This window comes from Vigna angularis, chromosome 5, assembly GCF_016808095.1.
Source record: "Vigna angularis cultivar LongXiaoDou No.4 chromosome 5, ASM1680809v1, whole genome shotgun sequence".
Classification (NCBI taxonomy): Eukaryota; Viridiplantae; Streptophyta; class Magnoliopsida; order Fabales; family Fabaceae; genus Vigna; species Vigna angularis.
Genome location: NC_068974.1, coordinates 25,194,916 through 25,210,113, shown reverse-complemented (window position 1 = coordinate 25,210,113; position 15,198 = coordinate 25,194,916).

Below are 15,198 nucleotides of genomic sequence, written 5' to 3'. Positions count from 1 at the left end.
CATTGTCATGATTCACCTTATGGAGGGAATTTCAATGGAGAAAGAACAGCTGCAAAGATTCTCCAATCAGGATTTTATTGGCCTACTTTGTTTAAAGATACTCATAGTCATGCCAGAAATTGTGATAAATGTCAGAGAACTGGAAGCATCTCTAGAAGACATGAAATGCCATTACAAGGTATCTTGGAAGTTGAAGTCTTTGATTGCTGCGGGATAGATTTTATTGGCCCTTTTCCACCGTCTTTCAACAGTAAATATATATTGGTGGCGGTAGATTATGTGAGTAAATGGGTAGAAGTCATGGCGTGTCCCAAGAATGATGCTAGCACTGTAATTAAATTTTTTAAAAGACAATTTTTTTCCAGGTTTGGAACTCCCGAGATACTCTCTCCTTTTGAGTTAGTCTATGGAAAAGCATGTCATCTACTAGTGGAGATGGAACATTGAGCTTTGTGGGCTTTGAAGTTCTTAAATTTTGATCCATTTGACACTCATGATAGGAGAAGAAGGCAAATTCTTGAGCTTGAAGAGATGCGGTTGCATGCTTATGATTCCTCTAGGAATTACAGATAAATGGTAAAATTTTATCATGACAGGAAGTTGGTAAAGAAGGTTTTTCATCCAGGACAACGGGTGTTATTGTTCAACTCACGCTTAAAGCTTTTTCCTAGGAAGTTGAAATCTAAGTGGTCAGGTCCATTTATAGTTAAGAATGTTCATCCACATGGAGCAATTGAGTTGACAAATTTGTCTGCTGAAGATCCACAAAGAAGTTGGGTGGTAAATGGGCAACGTCTCAAGCATTATTTGGATGGTGAGGTTGAACGCATTTCTATAGTCATGGAGTTGGTTGATCTTTGAGCTTACTGGGTCAAGCTCGTGACGTTAAACAAGCGCTTACTAGGAAACAACCTAGCTTTTTAACCTTATTCCTTTTGTTTTTGAACTTATTTGCTTCTGTTATTAGTATAGGATTTGATGTACTTGGCTTAAAACTTTATCTGTGATGCAATTGATGATGCTATGATGTTTGTGATGAGTGTTGCTTTATGATGATGATTATATTGATTGATGTTGAGATGATGCATGATGCTGATATATAGGTGGTTGCTCACAATATTGTGAAACAGATGCATGATGAGTTGTGATTGTGTTACTGAGCATAATGTTTATCTAAATGTTGAAACTTGAATTAGCCTGTGTGAGGATTGAACTCCAGAGTTTTTTGTAAATGATTGCTATTACTTTGAAAGCATGAATGCTTTTGCCCATGTTTCTATGATTGAATCATTTACTTGCATGTATCATATGATCAAGGCCATCTATGATTGACTCATCCTTGTCAAGTATGTTAAAATGGTTTTCACAAGGTTTTCAAAAACTTGCACAAGTAATGAGTGAAAATGTTTTTACAATCTTTCTTTGTTTTTGGTGAAGGATTTATAACGAGATTCTAGAGGTAAAAAATGTTTCCAAGTAGCTCCCAGGAAGAAGAGGTGAGTCATAATTGGACAAGCTTAGAAACCAAGTTCTTCCTAGCCAGAGTTTACTTAGAGTTATCTTTTACCTTAGTTTCTTAGTAGAAATTCTTCAAAATAATTTCAAATGTTAATGAAATGCTCCTAAAAACCAAAAGAAGGTTTATCTAGATGCTATGCAATCCTATATAGCAATTTAAAGAAAGCAATAAAGATGCAAAATGTAAATGCTAGACGACCCTAAGTGAAAGATCAAGTGACAATTGGAGCCCCTTGACACACTTTCACACTAAGAAAACGAAATTACACTATTACAATGTTCAAATGTGATGTTGGAATTGCTTCAAGAGCATTTTCCCAAGTCACTTAGCCAAAAATCAAAAAGAAATTTAAACTACAAAGGTTCCGTGATATGAAGGTTCAAACAAGCTCAAATTAATGCCTAAAACAAGTGTATGCTTCAAGCTTTGGCTGCTGCAATGTGCCACTCAAAAACAGTGTGTGAGTTGAGCTTTTTCTGGTAAGAAATGTTGTTGGAACAACAAACTGCAGCTGCTGGACAGAGGAGAATTTGCTGTTGTAAAGTCCTCCTTCTTGATCCAATTTAAATCCCCTGACCACTTCCTAAAAGGCTACTATAGTAGGTGTAGGTTTCTGCCTCTAGATGCCTCAATCAGAAGTCACAACTGCTCCAAAATTCACCAAAAAACACACCAAACAATTTTAAAATTCTGCACCAGTTTTCAGCATATGATTTTTCTGAATTGAAAAACTTGAAAGCCAAAAAAAATGAGGAATTCAAATGGAACAAGGCTGGAATGAAAGCAAGCACACAAAAGGAACTTAACAAAAGCTCTAGAACAAATTAAGAAAGCAAGAAAAATCAAATTCGCAGATCAAAATCCATCCAGACCCAAACTGTTTGATATTTTGCAAAGGTGTTTGACAAAATGACCCAATGAAATTCAGATTTTGAGTTTTTGAGTTTTAGGGCCTCTAAACTGGATTGTATGGTTCTATAAGCTTTTTATCACTTGATTATTCTTCTTTTGATCATGAATTTTCATTTTCAAACATTGAACCAACTTTTACCAATCCAGAAATGAATTTGATTAAAGAAAATCTCAAACAGTGGCTGGAAAATGTTCCCTACACCAGAAAAAGTGAAGTGTTTGAAGTCTTTAAGGTGAAGTGAAGTGTGTGGATGAGGCCTCACAGCTCAGAAGGCCTTCCTACTATGGAAGGAAGCTAGAGGAAATGGTAGAGAAAGTGAAGAGAAAGAGTGACCCAAGAGCAATAGAGCTAGAAAACAATTTCTACAACATTTTACTACGCTCAAAAGTGAGAAAATACAAATGGGAGGCCCTCTTATTTATAGGTGAAGAAGGGCCTCAATTCTGAGCTAAATTCCCTCCAAAATTCAAAATAAAAAACGAGTTTGAAGGCCAAGTCAGCTGGGTCACGGGAAACATGTTGGGTCACATGGACAGTGCTGCCAAAACGTGCTTCAGGCTGCTCCGCTGGGGCTGGAGCCCCCCTGTCTGAGGGGACTGGAGCGCACGTGAGCCAGGAAGTCCATTTGGTGCATCTGAGCTGGAGCCCCCCCCTGCCTGAGAGCGCTGGAGCGGCCTTGGTGTTGATCCCTTGAAGTGCTTTTCCCAAATCTGATTGGTTGACCATGGCTCTTGCTTTTATTGTATTCTACAAAACAAAACAAACATATAGTATTAAAAGAGGAATCTTTCTAAGACATAGAGAAAGAAAATTAAGAAAGAGCCTTTAAAAGTTCTTCTTCAACTTCCCTTTCCTAGACTTAGCATGAGTTAGTACTCCTTTGGATGGGTTGCCTAATTAGGTTTCCATCAATAATATTTAAGAACTCTAAGTAGTTACTGAACACCTTAGTTGAACTGATTTAGGAGATAAAAAAAATGAAACAAAACTAAACATAGACCAAACACTTATTTACATGTATAATAAGAGAAAATCGATCGGTCATTAACTGAAATTCTCCCCAAAGGAAGAATCCAGTCAAGACCGAATCCTCAAAGAAACCGAACGGTCAATAATTACTTTCGGTGACAAACATAGAATTTCATAGAGAGCTGTAGAGTAGACTTAAGATCAAACCTTATATCAATCTAGTTCCTCAACATTTATATTCATACACTCATACAACAAAAATGCAGTAACCATTCAAAACAGGAATCATAATCAAATTATATAAGCTTCCCTTACCTCTTAAGCTTAGTCAAACTCACGGTTGTAGAATCAAGCTCACCACTACCCAAATCTTATGCACCTAGAGTTTCCCGATTTACAAAAATATACCAAACAAAATATCAGAATTACTATCAAGAATTCATAGAAGAAGTTGTTAAACTCATGAAACCAGAAACTTGGTTTGCATGTGACAGAAAACAACGGTGCTGAGAGAGGAATGAACTTACCAGCTCAAACCAGTAACTTGATCGGTGCAAAAGAAAGCTCTTGACACAAGGAAGTCTTAGACGTGGTCTGATTGCAGATTGGAAGAAGAAAAATATGAGAATTCTTAGAGAGAAGAATGAGATTTGTAGAGAGAAGGAGGAGGAAATGAACTCAGAAGGTTGAAGAATATGAGTGCATGCAGAAAAGTGACACGAATTTTGAAAAATTGGCTTATAAACTACTGTCAAAACCAATAGTTCATTCTGCAGCTCACACCTGTCTTCCACTGACTGATTTTCAGAAACCCTTGCATCTACACGTGTCTTCCACTAACATGAGGTTTTAAGGGTTCTGACATAACCTATTTAAGATTCTGATTTTTTTAAAAAGCAATGCCTCATGCACGTGGATTGATATAAAAATTTTCGAGATTTATTAGACTATTATTTCAAAATAAAAAAATAATACATTTACATATGTGCGTCAACAAAAAGTAATGACAATAATCTTATTTTAAAACCTCATAGTGTTGCATTGTTGTCCCAATAAGTTTACTTTTAAGGCATAATTAATTGTTCCTCTTATTTAGTTTGTTCGCCTAATTTTTTATTGTTAAATTATTGTGTTAAATCGATTTAATTTAGTTTTTTCGTTAAATTTGTATAAACGTTCTTAATATCGTCTTTGTAATGTTTAGTGTGAGTTCAAAGTGTTTTTTTATTACTTTTTTTAATTTTTTAATTTTGTTTTCAAATTTTTTTTTTTGAAGTTTTTACTTTGTGTCAAGGTTTATATAATGTTAAATGACAATGTCTACCATGTGTTGGTGCAGTATCACTTATCACTATTAGTACTATGTGAATGTTAGTGTTAAAGTTTGAACGTCTTGAATTGAATTCAGTTTATATTTATTTTTGACTCAATTGAGTTCAATTTTTTTTAAATCAATTAATATTGTTCATATCTAAAATATAATTGAATTCAATTTTACTTACAATTAAAAAAAATTATTTTAAACTTTTTTTTATGAAACATGTAAAGAAATATTATTTCTTTTATAAAATTGATTCATTTAAGTATAAAAATTAATTTAAAAGATGTGAAATATATTAATAATTAGTTTATATTTCATGTGAATAATAGTTTTTTTCGTTAAAGGAATTAAATTTATAAATAAACTAACAAAGAAAAATAATTTTTTTTAATTTTCTCAAATATAAAATATTTAAAAATACAATAAAAACATTACATTTACTTTTTTAATATTTTATTTTCAGTTTTATTTAAAGGCTGAGTTCGCTCTTGTAACCAATTATGAACTTGATTTTCAAATAAGATAAGATGGACATAAATTATTTTGGTCAAAGATTTTAAAAAATTATAAGTTTAAAATAGGTGTTTATTTAAATCTAAATTAAAAAAATGAAATTAATTTTAATATTTAGGTGATGATTTAATGTATAAATTTTAAAAATTTATTCTAACATAAATATACAATTTATAAATAGGCTTAAATATTAAATTGGTCCCATTTTGGACAAGGACAACATTGAGACTCAATTACACTTAAAACTAGCACTGCCACTTGGTTTTAACAATAGCACGTGATGTTGCCACGTAGCATTAAAAAAAGAAAAAAAAAGTTAAAAACAAAAACAAACCACTTAAAATCACGTAACACTCGACCCTACTTTTCAGCTTGTCATACACCTCATGTTTTTAATCAAACCCTTTTAATATAAGGAATACTACTTCTTTTGAAATAAAGCCCATAAAATACTTCATCCGCATCAGAAGACTATTTTCCCCTGCTTAAGAAACATCACCCTACCTAACTAATCCTCTAAGCTCTACTTCATCTAAGCCTTCCATATTAGAGGTTGGTCTTTCTTATGCACTTTAGGGTCTCTACCCTTCTTAATTACAAATCTTCCATAACTTTTAACCTTTTGACCTTAGGCATTGCTTAGGTGTAAAACCAAGTTGATTACTTCATTAGTGCAGAATTGGCTTTTAACGTCCCCCCATAGACGTCTGTCTACAAAAGCCCCAATGTATATAATTGACCGGTGGCATATTCGTAAATAAGTGAACCTCGAGACGTCCGTCCTTGGTCGAGCTGGACGTTTATAATATTATAGACGTCCATGGGAGGGGGCCGGACGTCTACTAGGCTCCCCATGTTAGCAGTTAAACGTCCGTCCTGGGGCGAGACGGACGTTTATAATATTATGAACGTCCGTGGGAGGGTGGCGGACGTTCACGAGGCTGAACACTGACCGTTCAACTCCCCATGTGTCAGCCAGTTGAACGTTCGTCCTGGGGCGAGACGGACGTTTATAATATTATGAACGTCTGTCTGGGGGGACGGACGTCTAGTAGGCTGAACATTGAACGTTCAACTCCCCATGTGTTAGCCACTTGAACGTCCGTCCTGGGGCGAGAAGGACGTTTATAAAATTATGAACGTCCGTCTAGGGGGGGGGGCGGACGTTCACTAGGCTGAACACTGAACGTTTCAACTCCCCATGTGTCAGCCACTTGAACGTCCGTCCTCGGGCGAGACCGACGTTTATAATGTTATGAACGTCCGTCCTGGGTCGAGACGGACGTTTATAATATTATGATCGTCCGTCCAGGGGTGAGACGGACGTTCACTAGGCTAAACACTGAACGTTTCAACTCCCCATGTGTCAGCCCCTTTAACGTCCGTCCTCGGAGGGCGCGGACGTTTATAATATTATAGACGTCCGTCTGGGGGGGGGGCGGTCGTTCACTAGGCTGAACACTGAACGTTTCAACTCCCCATGTGTCAGCCACTTGAACGTCCGTCCTCGGGCGAGACGGACAACGTCCGTCCTGGGTCGAGACGGACGTTTATAATATTATGAACGTCCGTCCAGGGGCGAGACGGACGTTCACTAGGCTGAACACTGAACGTTTCAACTCTCCATGTGTCAGCCCCTTGAACGTCCGTCCTGGGAAGGCGCGGACGTTTATAATATTATAGACGTCCATGGGAGGGGGGCGGACGTTCACTAGGTTGAACACTGAACGTTTCAACTTCTCATGTGTCAGCCCCTTGAACGTTCGTCCTGGGAGGGCGCGGACGTTTATAATATTATAGACGTTTGTGGGAGGGGGGCGGACGTTCACTAGGTTGAACACTGAACATTTCAACTTCCCATGTGTCAGCCCCTTGAACGTTCGTCCTAGGAGGGCGCGGACGTTTATAATATTATAGACGTCCGGGGGAGGGGGGCGGACGTTCACTAGGCTGAACACTCAACGGTTCAACTCCCAATGTCAGCCCCTTGAACGTCCGTCCTGGGAGGGCGCGGACGTTTATAATATTATAGACGTCCGGGGGAGGGGGGCGGACGTTCTCTAGGCTGAACACTGAACGGTTCAACTCCCAATGTCAGCCACTTGAACGTCCGTCCTGGGAGGGCGCGGACGTTTATAATATTATAGACGTCCGGGGGAGGGGGGCGGACGTTCACTAGGCTGAACACTGAACAATTCAACTCCTCATGTCAGCCACTTGAACGTCCGTCCTGGGAGGGCGCGGACGTCTATAACAGTATTAATATTGTAAACGCGAACTCGCGGGCAGTTACGCTCGTCTTCCCCCCGCGAACGCTGTCGGCTCCATTGATTTTCCAGGTGCGTTTTCTCTTTTTTGGACCGTTTAAATTAACTTTCAATCTGATTACATTGCTCTGTGATGAAATACCTTTGATTTGAACCGATTAAAAATCGTTTTCGGTACGTTTTTTTGCAGTCTCTTGCGTGTTCTTTGGCGGATTCTTTGACTGTTTTTGGGCTACGTTTTATGTCGCTCCCTCCTCGATTTCCCGCCCTTTGACTGTTTTTGGGCTACATTCTTAGGCCATTCTTAGGCCATTCAAGTAGACGTCAAGGGTCGAGGCGCCGGACACAATGGACGTTTATATAAACGTCCGACCTGACACAATGGACGTTTATATAAACGTCCGGCCTGACATATCGGACATTTATATAGACGTCCGGCCTGACACAACGGACGTTTATATAAACGTCCGGCCTGGCACAACGGACGTGTACATAGACGTCACCCGCATAGACGTCCGTTGGAGGTCGGACGTCAAAAGGCTCACAGAACGGACGTCTATAGCCCGTTCTGCACTAGTGCTTAAACTTACTACATAGGCGTGCACTAATATCTTCTCTTATAATAACTTCTAAACTCAACTACTCATGTGATTTAATTAATAGTTAAACAACATATACTCAATTAAAAAATATAAAACATTTTAATACTCAATTTAATACAAAATTTTAGTAAGAATTCAAGTGAACATACCAATATTTATCATGGTCTTAAAACTTAATGAAGGTTTTTAGTGAGAAAGAAAATTCTTCAATGTTAAGAACTTAGAAAATAGTGTCTTAGAGGTGATAACTTGTTTTAAATAATGTGACTAAATTATTTTAATTTAAAAGTTTAACGTATAAATTGAATTTCTATTAACGAATTTCATTATCTAAAACTACATTATCTCTCTAAAACTCTTTCTCTAATAACTCTCTACCTTACCTCTAAGCCTTCTAATGTATTTGTAAGAAAAAATATGGCTAGTTTCTCTTACCAATAGGGTAGGGGGTGAATTGGTGATCAATAAAAACAATTTCTTTTTCAATCTTTTCGCAAGCTAAGAATGATCTTTAATCTATCTTGAAATCCAAGCAATAAAGCGCATGCAATGAAAGTAAAAGAGATAAGGCAAAAAAAAAAAATACAAACATAGGGTTTATATTAGTTCGGCCTCAATGCCTACATCTAGTATCCTTTCAATCAACCTGAGATGGAAAGCCAATTACACTATAAAGATTTGAGTTTTTACAACAAGGCCTTATGAAGACCACCTCTCAAATGTAACCACCTCTGTAACTCACCAATCTAATATAGCCAACAACAAAACCCCTACAGCAAGAACAATCCTCTTCTGCAGTCATCCTTTGAGACACCTCTCAAAGTCCAAAGAACATCACGTTCTTCTTCCAGGCCGCACGCACAGGGAACAGCACAATCCAAGATTGCTAAAAACGAAATTTGATCAGTCAATAGTACACCTCAGTAGTGCAGTAGTTGATCAACAGTGAAAACCCAATTTTGTTCTTCAAGAAACCTTCAAGATTACCAAATTTTGCGTATCTTATTTCTTGGAGCGTCTCAGCACACATGTATCTCTTTTCTCAATTCACAAAATATCAAATATGAAAGTTTAGAGTGATCAAAAGTCTATAGAGCAGTGTGCAATGCATCAATTTATAGTTTTCTCATAACAAACACAATCTAATTGATTACTATAATAATGTAATCGGTTACATTAGTAATAGAGTTACACCTGAAAAACATTCAAACAGATTTAACATATTAAGCATATAATGTAATCGATTAGTTATTTCATATAAGTCAAAACATATGAAAATATGACCGTTAAGACAGTTAAAGCTTATCAACAAACAGTTTTCAAAGAATAACAAACTTAATTGATTACATAAAATGTGTAATCGATTAAGTACAACAATTAGGCATTTTGAAAACATTTTCACTTCAAAACACATCACTACACATTTTAAAAAAGATGTCTGCAAAGACACGAGTTTTAATCGATTTTACACTTAATGTAATCGGTTAAAACTTGTTTTTCTGCCACAGTTTAAAACATATGCTATTTGATGAGCTTATTTGATTACAACATCACTATAATCGATTATTTCATACAGAGTTGCTTTGTGCTTGTGGTTTTATCACACAAAAACATTCAGTATGCACACGGTAGATATAAACCCAATTTTGATCATAAAAGTATGTAGACCAAACAATATATCATCATATGTATCAATCATAAAGAAACATTTACATACCAAATTATGCATCAATCATAAATACACATTTTTGTTATTGTTATGAAAACATATATGTGTTGTTACAATCAATGCATTGTCATCATCAAAAACCAAACACATCAGGGATTGAGTTTAGCACTTATATTGCTCCCCCTATCAACAATCTCTCCCTTTTTTTATGATGCACAACCATGATGTATAAAACAACCATGATGTACAATGCACAACCAGAAATTGTTTTCAAACAGTTATATTCAGACACATAGTTCCAGATGTTTCATCTATCAATCCAGCATTCATAATGTCAACAATCTCTCCTGTTAATTCAATCATCATTAACAAACAATTTGATGCAAGAGACAATAAATCATGCAGAGATACATCAGAATGTATATGTATGAAATAAAATGATGTTCCCCCTATCAATAATCAACAGTTCAAATTGTTTCAATTTCTCCCCCTATCAATTTGTAGAACAATTGACAATAATAGATTTAATCAATCAAACTACAAATTACCGATACAGTTTTAAGCATATATCAGATGTAATCAAACATGTATCAGATATGATCAAGCATATATCAGAGTAAAACAGTTAGTGCTTGAATGCCAATGTATTTATGTTTGTGCAACATTTAAGAATACACATGTTGATTCAAAGCGGATTTAAAATAATAAGTATCAGAATGTATGACCACATGTATCATCAAAATGAGTGGTTGAAAGTAAATGATTTAACAGTAAGAAATGTTCAAACCACATTCACGAAGTTTAATCGATTTCAGTGCATTTGCAGTCGATTAAATTTTGCACAACAACTCATATCTCATTTCAAAACAATGCTAATACATGTAGACACTTTTTATATAGTCACAGACCTGCAAATAACATTTTTTTCAATCTTTGTTGAGTGTTAGTACAATTTAAGTGTAAATGTGAAAAAACATAATCATCAAATCAAGTATGATTATGCAAAAAGATAAGTATGGCGAAGAATGGCACAGTTTTCATACATACAACATGTATAATCAATCACAATCAATACATCAACCAATTTGATATAATTCAAACTTAGTTCATTTCATTCATTGATATAAACCAAAATGAGTACAAGTAGAATTCAAAATATAAATGGCTTAACAGCCAATTCTATAAAGAGAATTGGACATAAAAGATATTCAAAACAGTCATGACAAAAAATTACTAAGACTCTGAACTCCTATTCTGAGTTAGATAATTCTATACAATCTTCATTTGTTTTGATTTCTTCATCTTCAGTGAAATTCTCAGATGTTCTGCCCAAAGTATTAGTTCTTAATGCATAGTCCAATTTCATGTGTAGACCGGACAATGACTTTTGTAGCTTGGACAGTTTGTCATATTTTTTCTTGAATTGATCAACCACAAACTTTTCAAATTCTGATTAAGGCTTGAAGCAGTACTTGGACTTATCAACACCAATAGGCTCAACCTCTTCTACTTTAGGAATGTGTTCGTCTTTGAATGACCAACCTTTTTCATCTTTTATAAGACCCATATGATGTAAACCCAGTTTCTTGATCAAATTCTTCCTTGAGCAGCCCATGGTAACTTCTTTAGACACATCAACTCCATCATGCCTTAGAATTCTGCTGATGAAGACAACATATGGAAGATGGTATACTTGGTGTCTGGTGATATTGGTCATGTGATCACCCACTACAAATATCCAATTTGTCGGAACTTTGGCCCGTAAAGCATGTAATAGATACATATCCTCAATAGTGAGTTGTGCATGATTTCTACCCCTCCATAGCAAAATCCAGGGTATGATAAATGCACATAGTCGTTCATTCTTTTTCAGACCATCAACCCTTAAGAGAGTGAGGTCTCTTGGTTCTTCATGAAACCTCAAGTACTCTTTGTAGATGGCAATCTTGTTAATACCACTCATGCCTAAATGGGACTTAATCCCCTAAGGATGAAACCCTACAACTGTTTTCCAAACAGCTTCATCAATGCAGATATCCACACCTTTTACTCGAGTGAGAATGTGGTTGCCTTCAACCCTTAAGTTTGCATAAAAGACTTTGACCAAGTCAGGATAGTAGTCTCCTTCGACTTCAACAAATTTAGCCAGACCAGAATAAATCAGCCACTCTTGGAAGATAGATCCTTCATTTCGGAAAAATAGTATACTCAAAGATTTGGGCTTGATCACTTCTTTGAAACCACAAAAACATACAAAGTCACTTCGCTTCTCTTCAACATTAAGCCACCCAGTAGAATTAGCTTCTCTTTCAATCGATGCAGAACGTTTTCCCCGACATGAAGATGAAGAAGCCATCATAGAATTAGGATTCACAGATATACTCTTACTCAGATAGGGTGATGACAAACCCTTTAGGGACTTCCCATCCAAAGAAGTATCAACTAAAACTAAGACTAAAGAAAGGGAAGTAGAGTAAAGATTGCTAAAGTTATTTCCTTATCTAAGTCTTAGATAGATTCTCTTTAACTAATTCATTTACATTGTTTTGTAGGACATTAATAAGGTTGGAAGGTTCCTAGGAAAGTTGCCAATCAAAGAGGAAACAAAGGAAGCAAGTAGGAATGTATGTTGCAACCAGCCATGAAGCATGTTTTCCACACTTTCCATGTGCAACACATTCAGTCATGGCTTTTCTTTACTTTGAAGCCCACTTTACTTGTTTTTCACGTGGTACACAAGCCACACCGTGACCCATCTTCATTTGTAGCACATTCTCCATGCTTCCCACGTGAAAAATGCAACTCACGTCATTAGTTTTCAACACATGTAATTAGCATAATTCAGTAGCTTTCCTTGCACACTTCCAAGCTCATCTCCTATAAAAGAGAGCTTCATCATTTGTAAACTCAACTTGAATTGATATAGTGAAATGTTGTTGGATTGTTTCCAGCCACTACTTCTTCAAGTTCTCTGTCCTGTGCCACTTTAGCACACTCATTCTCTAGCTTCCTTCCCTCTTGGAAGGCTTTCTGAGCTAGAACCTCTGCCTACACACTCCAAAACCGCACCAGACAATTCATCAAACACCTTCCGTGCACCTCCAACTGCATCTGCGTTTTCCAATTCCGCTGCCACCTCTGGTCTGAGAAGCTGCTCATTCTTGAAGAGTGAAGCTGCTTCCATCATAGGGTTTAAAGACTAAGCAATGAGACAATGTGCCTCATGAAAATGTGAAACAATTTTTGTAAAAGACCTAATTGATTAGGCTTAGGCTCATTTGATTTTTTTTTTAAAAAAAGAAGAAGCCCAATATAACACTTTAATCAATTTAATTAGTTTTGAAATCGATTAAGCTTAAACACAATTTCAGGCTTTTAAAAGCAGAAAAATATTGGAACTAGTTTAATCGATTACATTACCAATTCAATCAGTTAAAAGTCGTGAAAACACTTTTTAACCAATATTACAATGTAGACAAGCAAAGATCATATGCATACATCAATACACAATCACAAATTAAAAATTATGCATGAATTTTAGATATTACAACAACTGTTACCAAAGATGATACTCAAGTGATTTTGATATATCCTTTGTAAGCCATCCTTGAGTGTTACCAATGAGGAGCATTGGTGTCTTGAAGATATTATGGTTTTGATGATGCTACAAGATGAAGAACATGAAGACTTTTGTTGTATTTATTTAAATGCATTTTGTAGAATTAATTGTATAGGAATTACTTTGTTGATGTAAGAACAATTAGACGTTTTCCTGTTTAGAGAGTTTTTGCACAAATAACCGATTATTTGGTATCATAATCGATTATCACGAGCCTATTTGGAAAAGAGTTACTCGCGCAAATAATTGATTACTTATCAGGATAATCGATTATCATTGTTTGATTTAATTTTGTCCAGGTCACGCAAATAATCGATTATTTCTAAGGTTAATCGATTATCACTTTTTGAAAACCCCATAACGGACACAAATAATTAATTATCACTTATGGTAATCAATTATCACTAACAGTTGGGAGATGTCTTTTTAGTTTCTTACCATGCACGAACCTAGGTTTATAAATAGAGGACTTCATAGCTCTTACAAAGTAACTTTTCATTTGAGAGTATTAGAGCTTTGTGCCTAAGGGAAACTCTCTATGAGTGAAAAGGGATCTATGCCATTTGAGAATACAATTTGTCTGATGAAGTTGTCAACTGATAGTGTTTACTCTTGTCAAGTCTTGTGAAAAGGAGAAGCTCGCGCTTTGTGTGTCAAAGGTCAGAGCGATTCTCTTCAAGTTGTTAGAGTTGTCTCTTCCAGTTTGTTTGTTGAAGGAAGGTTCTTCCGCTCGTTTGTCAAACAAAAAGTTTTTGTTGTTCTTAATTTCTATTCATCTTATTGTAATTGTTAAACTGATTTTAGTGAAACAGTTAATCGCTCTTTATAGTGATTAACAACTAGACGTAGAATCTGTTCATTTGAACCGGGATAAAAATCATTTGTGTGATTTTTCTCTTCCCTACCCTTTAAACTTTTAGCACATCAATTGTTCGATAAAAGTTTTACAAGAAAATTAAAGGAACCATTTTATTGACCAAACATGTTTTTCCGCTCTTAATAATCAAATTCCTTTTAACTCTGCTGCGCAAAATCGGAACCGATTGTTCCAACAATTGGTATCAGAGCTTGCTTTGATAGTTTTTCAAATTTTCGAAAATGGGCAGTCATAACCAAGTTTTTGCAGAAAGTGCTTCTATTGATAGACCTCCTTTGTTTATGGGGGAAAATTATGCTTTTTGGAAAATAAGAATGCAAATTGTTTTGGAGTCTATTGACAAGGGCATTTGGGAAGCTGTTTTAAATGGACCAATTGTTCCCATTATTACTATAAATGATATGCAAGTAGAAAAATTAGTTTTACAATGGACTATGGATGAAAACAAAATGGCACAATATGATGTTAAGGCTAGAAATATAATTTTATCTGCACTAACCCTTGATGATTTTTTCAAAGTTTCTGTTTATGAAAGTGCTCAGGAAATGTGGGAATTTTTAAGAGTCACTCATGATGAAGTCACAAATGTGGATAAGTTGACATTGTTTGATTCAAGCTCTACATCAAACTCCTCAAGCTCAAACGACTCAAATGAGCAAGAAAATCTATGCTTAATGGCTAACGATGAATCATTCGGAAGCCAACACTTGAAGAAAAAGAAGGACAATCAACGCTTCTCATTAAGCTTCAAATGTTATAGATGTGGCGAAAGAGGCCATATAAAAGCCGATTGTTCAAACAACAAGAGAAATGAAGAAAGAAAGGAAAAGAAAAGTCACAAAAAGAAGAAGGTCTACATTGCTTGGAATGATAATGACTCAAGTAGCTCAAGTGATTCTGTTGAAGAAGTAAACTTGTGTTTGACAGCT